Raw genomic sequence first — 10,529 nt, forward strand, 5'->3', positions numbered from 1 at the left:
GAGAATTACTGGGACCTTGTTTTTCATCACACTGACTTTACTGAATTCTAGCCTCAAACTTTTTATACATGCCCGAGCACTACTAGATTCTGGGTGTACCAGAGACATAATCACACCCAAACTAGTAGAAGCTCTTGGACTCCCTTCGAGTCCACTCCCACACCCCATACAATTTGAGTAAATGGATGAAGGGGCAACTCTGTACGGAGCAAACCCAAGGGATGCCAATGGGAACAGAAGACCACTGGGATACAGAAATTTTTGTTGTGGCCCCTTCTTCGTCATTTGACATTGTCCTGGGAGTAGGATGGTTGGCCAAACATGAGCCCAACGTAAAATAGGAGGACCAAATCATAGACTTTAGAGATGGGAGATGTGAGTCCCACCAATGGAACATGGAGTGGGGTCCGGAACCACCACCCCCAAATTAAAAACTATGCCTCAATATAGAAGAGGTGAAATCAATTCCCCATGAGTACAGAGACTTAAATAAGTGTTTAGTGAAGAAGAAGCGAATGAGCTTCCCCACCATCAAGATACGAACTGTGCTATAGAACTAATTCCAGGGCAGAGCCTCCCTCGAGCTAAACTATACTCCATGGAGTGGGCTGAAAAAGCAGAACTTCGCAAGTTCCTGGACAAGAACTTAAAGCGGGGGTTCATCAGACCGGCTACAGCCCCCCACGCTGCCCCTGTGCTGTTTAGGAAGAAGAAAGACGGGGGGGGGCTCAGGCTATGTACGGATTTTAGGGGGATCAATGCGATTTAGACCTCGAATGCGTACCCCATACTCCTAATAAAGGATTTATTAAGCACCATGTCAGAGGAAAAGATTTTCACCAAGCTGGATCTAAGAGACACTTACTTCCGGGTACGCATAAAAGAGGGGAATGAATGGAAGATGGCATTTAACACACCGATGAGACAATTCAAATACTTAGTCATGCCATTCGGGCTACAAGGGGCCCTGGGAGTTTTAATGAACTTTATAAATGAGGTCCTGTGAAAACATTGGTACCAAGGGGTAGTGGTGTACCTGGACAATACAATTATTTATTCAAACGACCTCCCCTCCCATGTGAAATTAGTGAGGGAAGGCTTAGCAATCCTCTATGAAAATCAACTGTATGCAAAATTATCCAAGTGTGAATTCCATAAGACCGAATTGGATTACTTAGGTTACAGAGTGTTGGGGAGGTGTTTGGCAATGGACCCCGCCAAAATACAAGCAATACTAGATTAGGAACCCCTGAGGACACGTAAACAGCTCCAATCCTTCATCGGGTTCGCAAATTTTTATCGTAATTTTATACAAGGGTTTGCACATACCATGCTCCCCTTGACGGACCTTCTCAAAACAAAGGGGAAAGGTCCAGAGGCCAAGAGCAAAATTAAATTGGACAGAAAATTGTCAGAAAACCTTCAACAAATTAAAAAGGTTGTTCACCAGCGAACCTATCCTGATTCACCCCAATGAATTAAAACCCTTCGTGGTCCAATGTGATGCCTGCGAAGTCGCTGTGGGGGCAATTCTCATGCAACCAGACGAGGGGGGGGGGTTCCTAAAACTGTGCACTTACATCTCTAAAAAATTCTCTCAAGATCAGAGGAATTGGTCAGTGTGGGATAAAGAGGCTTTTGCTGTAACGTTCGCACTAAAGACACTTTCTTGGCTAGAAGGGGCGAGGGTCCTGTTTGAAATATGAACAGACCATAAGAATCTGGAAGCCCTTACTGGTCGCAGGAAACTGACTGAGAAACAGATCCGGTGGACGGGATTCTTTGCTAAATTCGATTTTAAACTGAAGCACATCCCGGGATCTAAGAATTTTCTTGCCGATGCATTATCCAGATGTCCCCAACATAACAGCCAAAGGGAGGAGGTGATCGATTCACTCATCTCCCTCAGCCAATTAGGAGGAGTGGTAACTACCCACTCATAAGCAAAGTGCAAAAAAATGGAAGAGAAATGGGGGGGGGGTGAGAAAGATGATTGCTGAAGTGGAAAAGGAAGGAGATGCAATACCCGAGGGGGTAAAGAAAGGGGAGGGGGGTTTCTGGTACAAGGACAGTAAACTTTACGTACCAGAGAGCCTCCAAAAAGAGGTGCTCCAATTGTGTCATGACAGCAAGCTATCTGGGCACTTCGGATATGTAAAAACTCTGCATCTAGTGACTAGACAATTTTGGTGACCATTTATGAAAAAAGACATCTCTAATTATGTTGCTTCGTGCCCAATATGCTTGATGGCTAAGAGACGTGGGGGAAAGCCTCCAGGGTTGTTACAACCACTGGAAACAGCAACCAGACCGTGGTCAATAGTCTCATTGGATTTTATCGTAGAGCTTCCCCCTGTCAGGGGAAGACTGTAATTCTTGTAGTAGTGGACACTTTCTCTAAGCAAGCCCACTTCATTCCATGCTCTCAAATACCCATGGCTAAAAGACTAGCTCAACTATTCTTCCAACACGTGGATCCCAGCGACATTCCAAAAAAAAAAAAAAGCCAGAGATCTGCTCCTGGATTAGATACTGGACATTTCACACAGCGCCCCATACCGATTTCAACCCGGAAGAAGGGGTTGAAAACTGGAAAAAGCTGCTCTTTGTTAATAACGACTCAGGCATGCCTCACTACCGGGACAGCCGCGGGACTGTGTGAAAAGGTGAGAGTATTCCGGTAGCAGCCAGTTACTGAGTCGGGTCTGTCTGAAATGCCAGCAGAAACCCATTACTGTTCAGTAACTGACCAGCTTCCATACCAGAATACATAGGCTGTGTGAAAAAGCTCATAGAGCAGGTCACCAGTGTTTAGCAATCTTTGAACCCGTGACTCAATTATGCATCTGTAATCTAACCTTTGAAGATATGCTATATAGCAACTGTGTAACCCTGTATACGTCATTACTCCCAAGGCTTGTGTCCTTGGTACAGCTTCTGAATTTCTAACAATAAAACAGCTTTGATTTAAAACAAAAGACTGCTTATTGAGAAATATTGGCGCTTGACAACTCCAAACATTGTGGATGAGTTGCAGCTTGTCACCCTGAAGAGCAAACTGAAGTGTTTCTGCATTTCCATCCACCACCTATCCTTCTGCCCTGACCTGGATGCCCAGGCTGGCCTGATTGCATCAGACCTTGGAAGCTAAGCAGAGTTGGCCCTGGTTAGTATTTGGATGGGAGACCACCAAGAAAGTCCAGGGTTCTGATGCAGAGGCAGGCAATGGCAAACCACTTATGAATGTTTCCTGCCTTTAAAATTCTACAGGGTTGCCATAAACTGGCTGCACCTTGAGGGGGGGAGGGGGGGACACTATAATCTATCCTTCTAAAACAGGTTCTTAAGATGCTTTGGCTTATTTGTTGCATTTGTATCCTACCCTGATGAAGTATGAAGTCATTTGTTATGGAATCAGACAATGGATTTATCTAACAATGAATCAAGATCCAATTGGGTGCAGCAACATGTCAGATTAAAAGTAGAAAAGCCTGGGTTTAAATCTGCCTTCATGCTCACTGGGTGACCTTGGGCAAGTCACATTCTTCAGCCTAACATATCTTATGGGGTTGTTCTGAGGATAAAATAGCGGATTAGAGAATTGTGTATGCTGACCTGACCAACTTGGACAGAGGGTGGAATAAAAACATGGAACCTTCCTACTCCAGTTAGCAGCAGCTCTCCAAGGAACTAGACACGGGTATTTCTCAGCTCTGCAACCTAAAATCATTTTTCACGGAGATGTCAGAAATTGAATCTTGTACCTTTGTTTGCATGCTAAATACATGTTCTACCACTCAGCAATGGTCCCTCCCCTTCTTCCAAAGAAGGCAAAACACATAGTAGGTAGGTTAGACTGGGGAAAGCCTAAGTCTACCCACTGAGTTGCAGCCTTGCAGTATATATTGGGACTCATCACATAGGTAAAGACATCACTGGATTGACTCATTAATCTTCTGTTTTATTTTTTTAGAGCTCTGGCCAAAGTGAAAGGGGGGGGGGGAGAAACTGGCTTTCTTAACCGCCAAAGCTTCTGACAATCATAATTCTGAAATAAATATTAGAAGATGACTGAAGCCTTCAAATCCATCACAGAATAATTGTAAGCTAATTTAATGATGTTCTGTGGGATCTAAACATTTTGTTTGGCTGGTGGAGTGCAAGTAGCCTTTCACCCACCTGTATGAGGAGCTTTGTTTTGGCAGAAGTAGCGTGTTCTGCCAGTAGAAGCCTCTCTGTGGTGGTGGAAGGCTCCAACATTACTGGAACACAACTTGTGGATCCTTTTCATGAATTACTCACAACATCTGGCTATGCAGGATTAACAATATTGACAGTTAGTCAATATGTCTGTGACCATAATGAAAGATAAAGTTGAGGCAATCAATTAAGAATTAAAGACAAAGTGAATAAAAGTTTTCTCCTAACCAAGGGAGAATCAAATACACCTTGCTGTTTCAAGAGCTTTAAAGTAATGTAGCAGAAATTTTGCTTTACATGAATGAAAGATTTTCAAAGCACCCATGCAAGACATAACTATATTATGCCTCTTACCTACTCATATACAGCCTTGACAGTCATTCCCTCTCTACAAAGAACCCTGGGAACAGCAGCTCATCCAAGGATCTATACTAGAGTCCTCTGCACTCTCATCAAACTACAGTTTCCAAGAATCGTTGAGAGAAGTCAGACTCATAGCAGTTGCACAGTCGATACAAGTTTATAGTGCAGATACACCAAGAAGAGGCAGGTAGAGATGTGAATGACTGAGATAAAGTCAGAATGTATTCAATTTACAAAGGTATATCAGGCAAGTTTTCAATTATATGTGATTATTAAAGGCTATTGTTTTCATTAGTCTCAGGTATGCTGGTTAGTGTGCTTTAGTTAAGTACACTCTGTAACTTCCCCAAATTCCCAATGTTGTTCCAATGAGTTGGAAGATTCTTTTTCACTTCCTGCCCTGAAGTGTTGCGCTGTGATGCTCTGTGCAGCTGAACAGCTGCTGCATATCAGGGAATGGCCAAGTGATTCCTGTGAATCTTATAAAATAATTTATGGATTAGGGATGAACAGTTGGCAGCCAACCTCTCTGGAGCTGTTAGGAGTCCTAACTTAAGACCTTGGCTGAATATCACATGTCATTGAAAAGGTTATTTCTTCCTTCCATTCCCAATACAGTCTCCAAAGCAGAGGCATGACCTCTTGAGTTCAATGCCATCATAATACAAATATTTTGTTCTAATTATTTCTCTCAAAACAATGTACTTAAAGCAACAATTTCAGTACCTCAATACATACTGAAGGATGCTTCAGAGTTACTTTTATTACTTAAGCACGAGTGGAGAACAGAAGAACATAAGAGAAGCCATGTTAGATCAGGCCAATGGCCCATCCAGTCCAACACTCTGTGTCACACAGTGGTCAAAAAAATTTTTATATATATACACACACACACTGTGGCTAATAGCCACTGATGGACCTCTGCTCCATATTTTTATCTAAACCCCTCTTGAAGCTGGCTATGCTTGTGGCCGCCACCACCTCCTGTGGCAGTGAATTCCACATGTTAATCACCTTTGGGTGAAGAAGTACTTCCTTTTATCCGTTTTAACCTGTCTGCTCAGCAATTTCATCGAATGCCCACGAGTTCTTGTATTGTGAGAAAGGGAGAAAAGTACTTCTTTCTCTACTTTCTCCATCCCATGCATTATCTTGTAAACCTCTATCATGTCACCCCGCAGTCGACGTTTCTCCAAGCTAAAGAGTCCCAAGCATTTCAATTTTGCAATAGATTTTCAATATTGCAATAGAAATAATCTTATTAACTGTTTAAGGGATATTAGATTATGATGGAGTCTATTGTTTTTTAAAGACATTGAATGGGATTCTGAATTACTGGATGGGAGGTGAGTTAATCATCTCCTTGGGTCAAATAGACTGGAAATCAGCAGGTGAGGTTGAATATGGATGCATGAGTTATCATATGGTTGTGCTATTGGTCAACTAACTGAATTTGAGGTCATGGGAGATCTGTGACTGGAATAGTCAGCATATTCAATTTAAAAATTTATAGAATCAAGAATCTGTGAATGGAATTTTCTACTTTTTAAACTGGAGGATGAATAGAGAGGTGATTGTGAGTGCTAAGGAGGATCTGTGGATGTTTCTACATTGGAGAAATGTGTAGATATAATACTGAATTAGAAGGTTAGAATAATTAAATTGAAAACCTACAGAGACAAGATCAAATTGATTACTGATTAAGATGTTGTATTTGGGAACAGAGGGAAAATCTATTCTTTATCCCCAAATGTGGATGTTATTCCAATTTCTGAAGAACTTTCTGCGGTTAACCTTCCAATGATGACCAAATCTGTATCCATAATTTCATACTCATAATTTCTGACTCTACAACAACAAAAAAGTGCGGGGGAATACTATGTGACTGTAGAAGAACATCTGACTAACCATAATGGTAAAAAACAAGCCAACAGGGTTATTGTCATGGCACCTTGTTGACCCTGACCATGCAGACCACTTGACATGTTATATTTTTAGGCATTTTAGGCTTGGTCTGACAAAATGTAGTGTGAATTGGCTAATGCTGTATATTATACTGCATGTATAATATACAGCATTCTGACTGATTTATGCCAGGGACTTATGACTGATGTATAACCAATACCATGATGTGTGAAATGGCTGTCCATGAATTACAAAGCAAATAAGACAGCCAGTGTGGGGTAGTGATCAGAACTAGGTCAGTGTGTCAGTCTAGGATGTAAGGGGTGTCAAACATGTGGCCTGGGGGCCGAATCAGGCCCTCGGGGGGCTCCTATCAGGCCTCCAAAACACTGGCTGCCATCTGCTTCCTTCTCCCTCTCTCCTGATTCCTTTTGCATCATTGTTTTTTTGTGGCCCCAGAAGGTAGGACCAGAACCAATGGGCTGAAATTAAATCAAGAGTTTCCAGTTCAACATTAGGAAGAACTTCCTGTTAGAGCGATTCCTCAGTGGAACAGGCTTCCTTGGGAGGTGGTGGGCCCTCCTTCTTTGGAGGTTTTTAAATAGAGTCTGGATGGCCATCTGAGAGCAATGCAGATCCTGTAAATTTGGAGGTGGGGGGGCGGTATTTGTGAATTTCCTGCATTGTGCAGGAGGTTGGACTAGATCAGGGGTGTCAAACTCATTTGTTATGAGGGCCAGATCTGACATAAATGAGATTTTGTTGGGTCAGGCCATGTTGGGCTGGGCCGGTCATGTTGGGCTAGGCCATGTGTATACCTATTTAAGATTAGGTAGCAGAGAGATAAACTTTATGAAGGACACAAATACAATTAAATATTTTTTTAAAAACTTAAAACAAGATTAAAATGTTAGCACTCGTTGATCTTAAAGGTGCTTTCTTTGTATTTCTCCCATGGGATCCAGGGAACTGGGCAAAGGAAGCTGTGGATCTTTATTTCCTTCCCCAGGGGACAGGGGAGGGAGGAGCCTCAGCCAATAGAAGGGAGAGAGGCTTGGCTCAGTAGCTGTGCTGTGCGATTGAGAAAGCCTAGAAAAACAAGCTCTACCTTCCCCCCCTTCCTCCCCAAGGGAGGAGCCTCAGCCAATGGAGAAAAAGAGGTTTTGCTCTGTAGCTCCTATGTGATTGAGCAAGCCTTGCAAAGCAAGCTGTGATGCTGAAGAAAGCAAGAGAAAGAGAGAAGGAAGCAGATGACAGCTACTTGCTCGGGGGCCAATTAGGATCCCTCCAGGGGCTGGATTCGGCCCCTGGGCCACATGTTTGACTTCCCTGGACTAGATGACCCTGGAAGTGCCTTCCAACTCTGATTCTGTGATTCATAGCTTGCTTTGCCAGGCTTGCTACAGCCTCTATTTTCTCCATTTGCTGAGGCTGCTCCCTTGGGGAGGAAGAATAGCTTGCTTTGCCAAGCTTGGCTCAGTAGCTCTTCCTTCTATTGGCTGAGCCTCCTGCCCTTCCTGGTCCCCTGGGGAAGGAAGGAAACAGCTAGAGCTTCCTTTGCCTGACTCCCTAGATCCTATGGGAGAGATACAAAGAAAGCACCTTTAAAACCAAAGAGTGCTAATGTTTTAATTTTTTTTAAAGTTTTTAAAAAACCTTTAACTGTGTTTGTCTGGGCCCTTTATGAAGTTTATATCTCTGCTACCTGGCATTACTTTTTATGACACGCATTGCCCAGCTTGACAAGGTCTCATTTATGTCAGATTTGGCCCACAAAACAAATGAGTTTGACACCCCTGATCTAGGAGTATTGTATTATGATCTGGAAGACTCAGATTCAAATCCCCTCTGCCATGGAAGCTTGCTGAGTGAGCTTGGGCCAGTCACACACTCTCAGCTTAACCTACCTCATAGGGTTGTTGTGAGGATAAAATGGAGGAGCAGCAGAGAACAATGAGGAGGAAGGCAGGGTATAAATGATGTAAGCAAATAAATAGGTTGCTGTTTCTATAAAGTTATTTGTTTTTGGCCCCTTAAATTTGGAGAGGGCCCACCCTCTTTTATTTAGAGGCAGATGCAGAGAAGGACTTGTGAAAGGCCCCAGGCCTCTCCCCTACCTCCTCTCCTAGAATTACCTAACCCGCACGCCTGCCCGAACCCGACTGTTGTGCATTCTGTTCCAGTCCTGAGCGAGGAAGGCAGATCCCAGCCAGGGCTGGAGATTCCTGGCCCAGAAACATCGCCTCCAGTCCAGCCCTCGACTAAGGTGTTTTAAAGCAGGAGGCGGTGGGGGGGGGGGGGGAGCAAGCCACTCCCGCCCCCCCCCCCCAATCTTCGCTTGGCGCAACCCCACGTGCTCCCGCCGCAGCCGCCAGACATCAGTGACATCCTCCTCGCCGAGAGCCCCACCCCAAGGTAGGGCAGACCCCCGTTGACTTTGCACACCCACCCACACAATCGCTGCCCCCTTCCAGGTACGGAGCGGCTCCCTTCCGCAGCGCACGAGCCTCGTGCGAGGGCGAGCCCGGAGCAGCCGCCAGCAGCCCCTGCCACCTAGCACAAAAATGAAGGCGCGGGGGTGGGGGTGGCACCGGGCTAAGACCCCCTCCCCTAAAAAGCCGGTGAGCGCCCCAAGAGGGTCATCAGTAGGGCAGATGGGCTTGCCCCCTTCCCGCCGCCGCGCTTCGCAAGCTGTCCTCCTCCGCGTGCTTTGGATCCTCCCTTCCAATCCACCTTCCCTCCCACTCCAGCACCCCCCTCTCTTTCCCCACCGCTTTTCCCCAGGTTCCCCCGAACGCCCTCCCTTCCGAGCGCACATCCTTCCCATCTCGTATCCCCCCTCCCCCCAAAAGAACTTCCCTCGTCCTCACCTCGGCGATCGCGGCGGCGGCGATGGCTCCTTTCTCTCCCCTGGGGGCGTGCCTGCCAGCCTGGGGTCTCGGGGGGGGGGCTGCCCCCAGTCTAGCGTGGGGAGCGGAGGAGGAGGAAGAATGGGACTGCCATGCTGCCCAACCCTGCCCGGGCACGGGGGGTTCGGGAGGCGCGGCGGAGCTGCCTGCGAGCCTCCCCGCTCCTCCGGCTGCTTCTCTTGCTGCTGCTGCTGCTGCCGTGCACGCTCAGGCCGGCTGCCAGGGGCTGCGTGTGGCTACACATCCCTGCTCCCTCCCCGGGACATTCCGCCTCCCGCAGCCCGACTGCTGCGAGAAGGAGGGAGCCAGGAAACCCAGGGCTCCAAAACCGCAGCAGGACCAGCCCTCTTCCCCCCACCCCCTGCCGCGCGCGCTCAGCCCTGCTCGGCTCTCACCTGCGACGCCTTCAGCCCAGACTCGGGGGACGGGCGTGGGGTGGGGGGGCAGAGACAGGAGGAGAGACGCCTCTCCATGGACCTGGAACAGGATTGGCGCCTCCTTCCAATCAGGCCAGGAGCTCCTTTCCCTTTTTCTTATCTGGCCTTGAATTGGCCCCATGTTTCGGCCTGGTAATTTCCGCACTGCTGCTGCTAGGGATAGAATTCAGGGCTGCCCATCCTGGAAGAGATTGCTGTGTCAAGGACTTCTGGGAGGAAAAAAGAACTGAGGGGCAAGTGTGAGGGAGGCTAATAAAATAGTGAACGATGCAGGCAGAATGAATAGGGTCAACCTACCCTCAATATACCAGTTGCCCCCTGAAGTGCACAGGTATCTGGTCTGACTCAAACAACAGGCAGTGCTACTTAACATGCAGTTACCCTGCAGAACTCACTGCCACAAGATATTGTGATCACAATGAGTGTCAACAGCTTTTATTAAAAGATTGAGCAAAGAAAAAAGTCTGCCAAGTCTACTACTTATGGCAGACGGAAATGCAGTCTCTGTTTTCAGAGACAGGTAGGATTGACAATAGGTAATAGCATTGTTCCTCACCTGTGAACTCCTCAAAGGCATCTGTTTGACAGCCACTAGAAAGACAGGATGCTGCCCTGCATAAACCCTTAGTTTTACACTTTAGTGAATCATATGTACTTAAAAGCTGTGGGGAGGGGGACCTCTTTTGTTACACAGAGCAAAAGATCCCTGTGTTAT

General features: G+C 46.2%; 1 protein-coding gene across 2 annotated transcripts in view; it reads right to left on the minus strand.

Annotated features, from left to right (window-relative positions):
- DLK2 (delta like non-canonical Notch ligand 2) overlaps positions 1 to 9,792 on the minus strand; it is a 46,295-nt gene extending 36,503 nt beyond the window's left edge. The window contains exon 1 of one of the 2 annotated variants that reach the window (XM_060244392.1): positions 9,773 to 9,792. The gene's annotated coding sequence lies outside the window, so the exon portion shown is untranslated. Of the gene's footprint in view, positions 1 to 9,338; positions 9,734 to 9,772 lie in introns of those variants that run through there. The other variant, XM_060244389.1, reaches the window with a different exon arrangement.
- Between the last annotated feature and the right edge of the window lie 737 nt (positions 9,793 to 10,529).

This window comes from Heteronotia binoei, chromosome 1, assembly GCF_032191835.1.
Source record: "Heteronotia binoei isolate CCM8104 ecotype False Entrance Well chromosome 1, APGP_CSIRO_Hbin_v1, whole genome shotgun sequence".
Classification (NCBI taxonomy): Eukaryota; Metazoa; Chordata; class Lepidosauria; order Squamata; family Gekkonidae; genus Heteronotia; species Heteronotia binoei.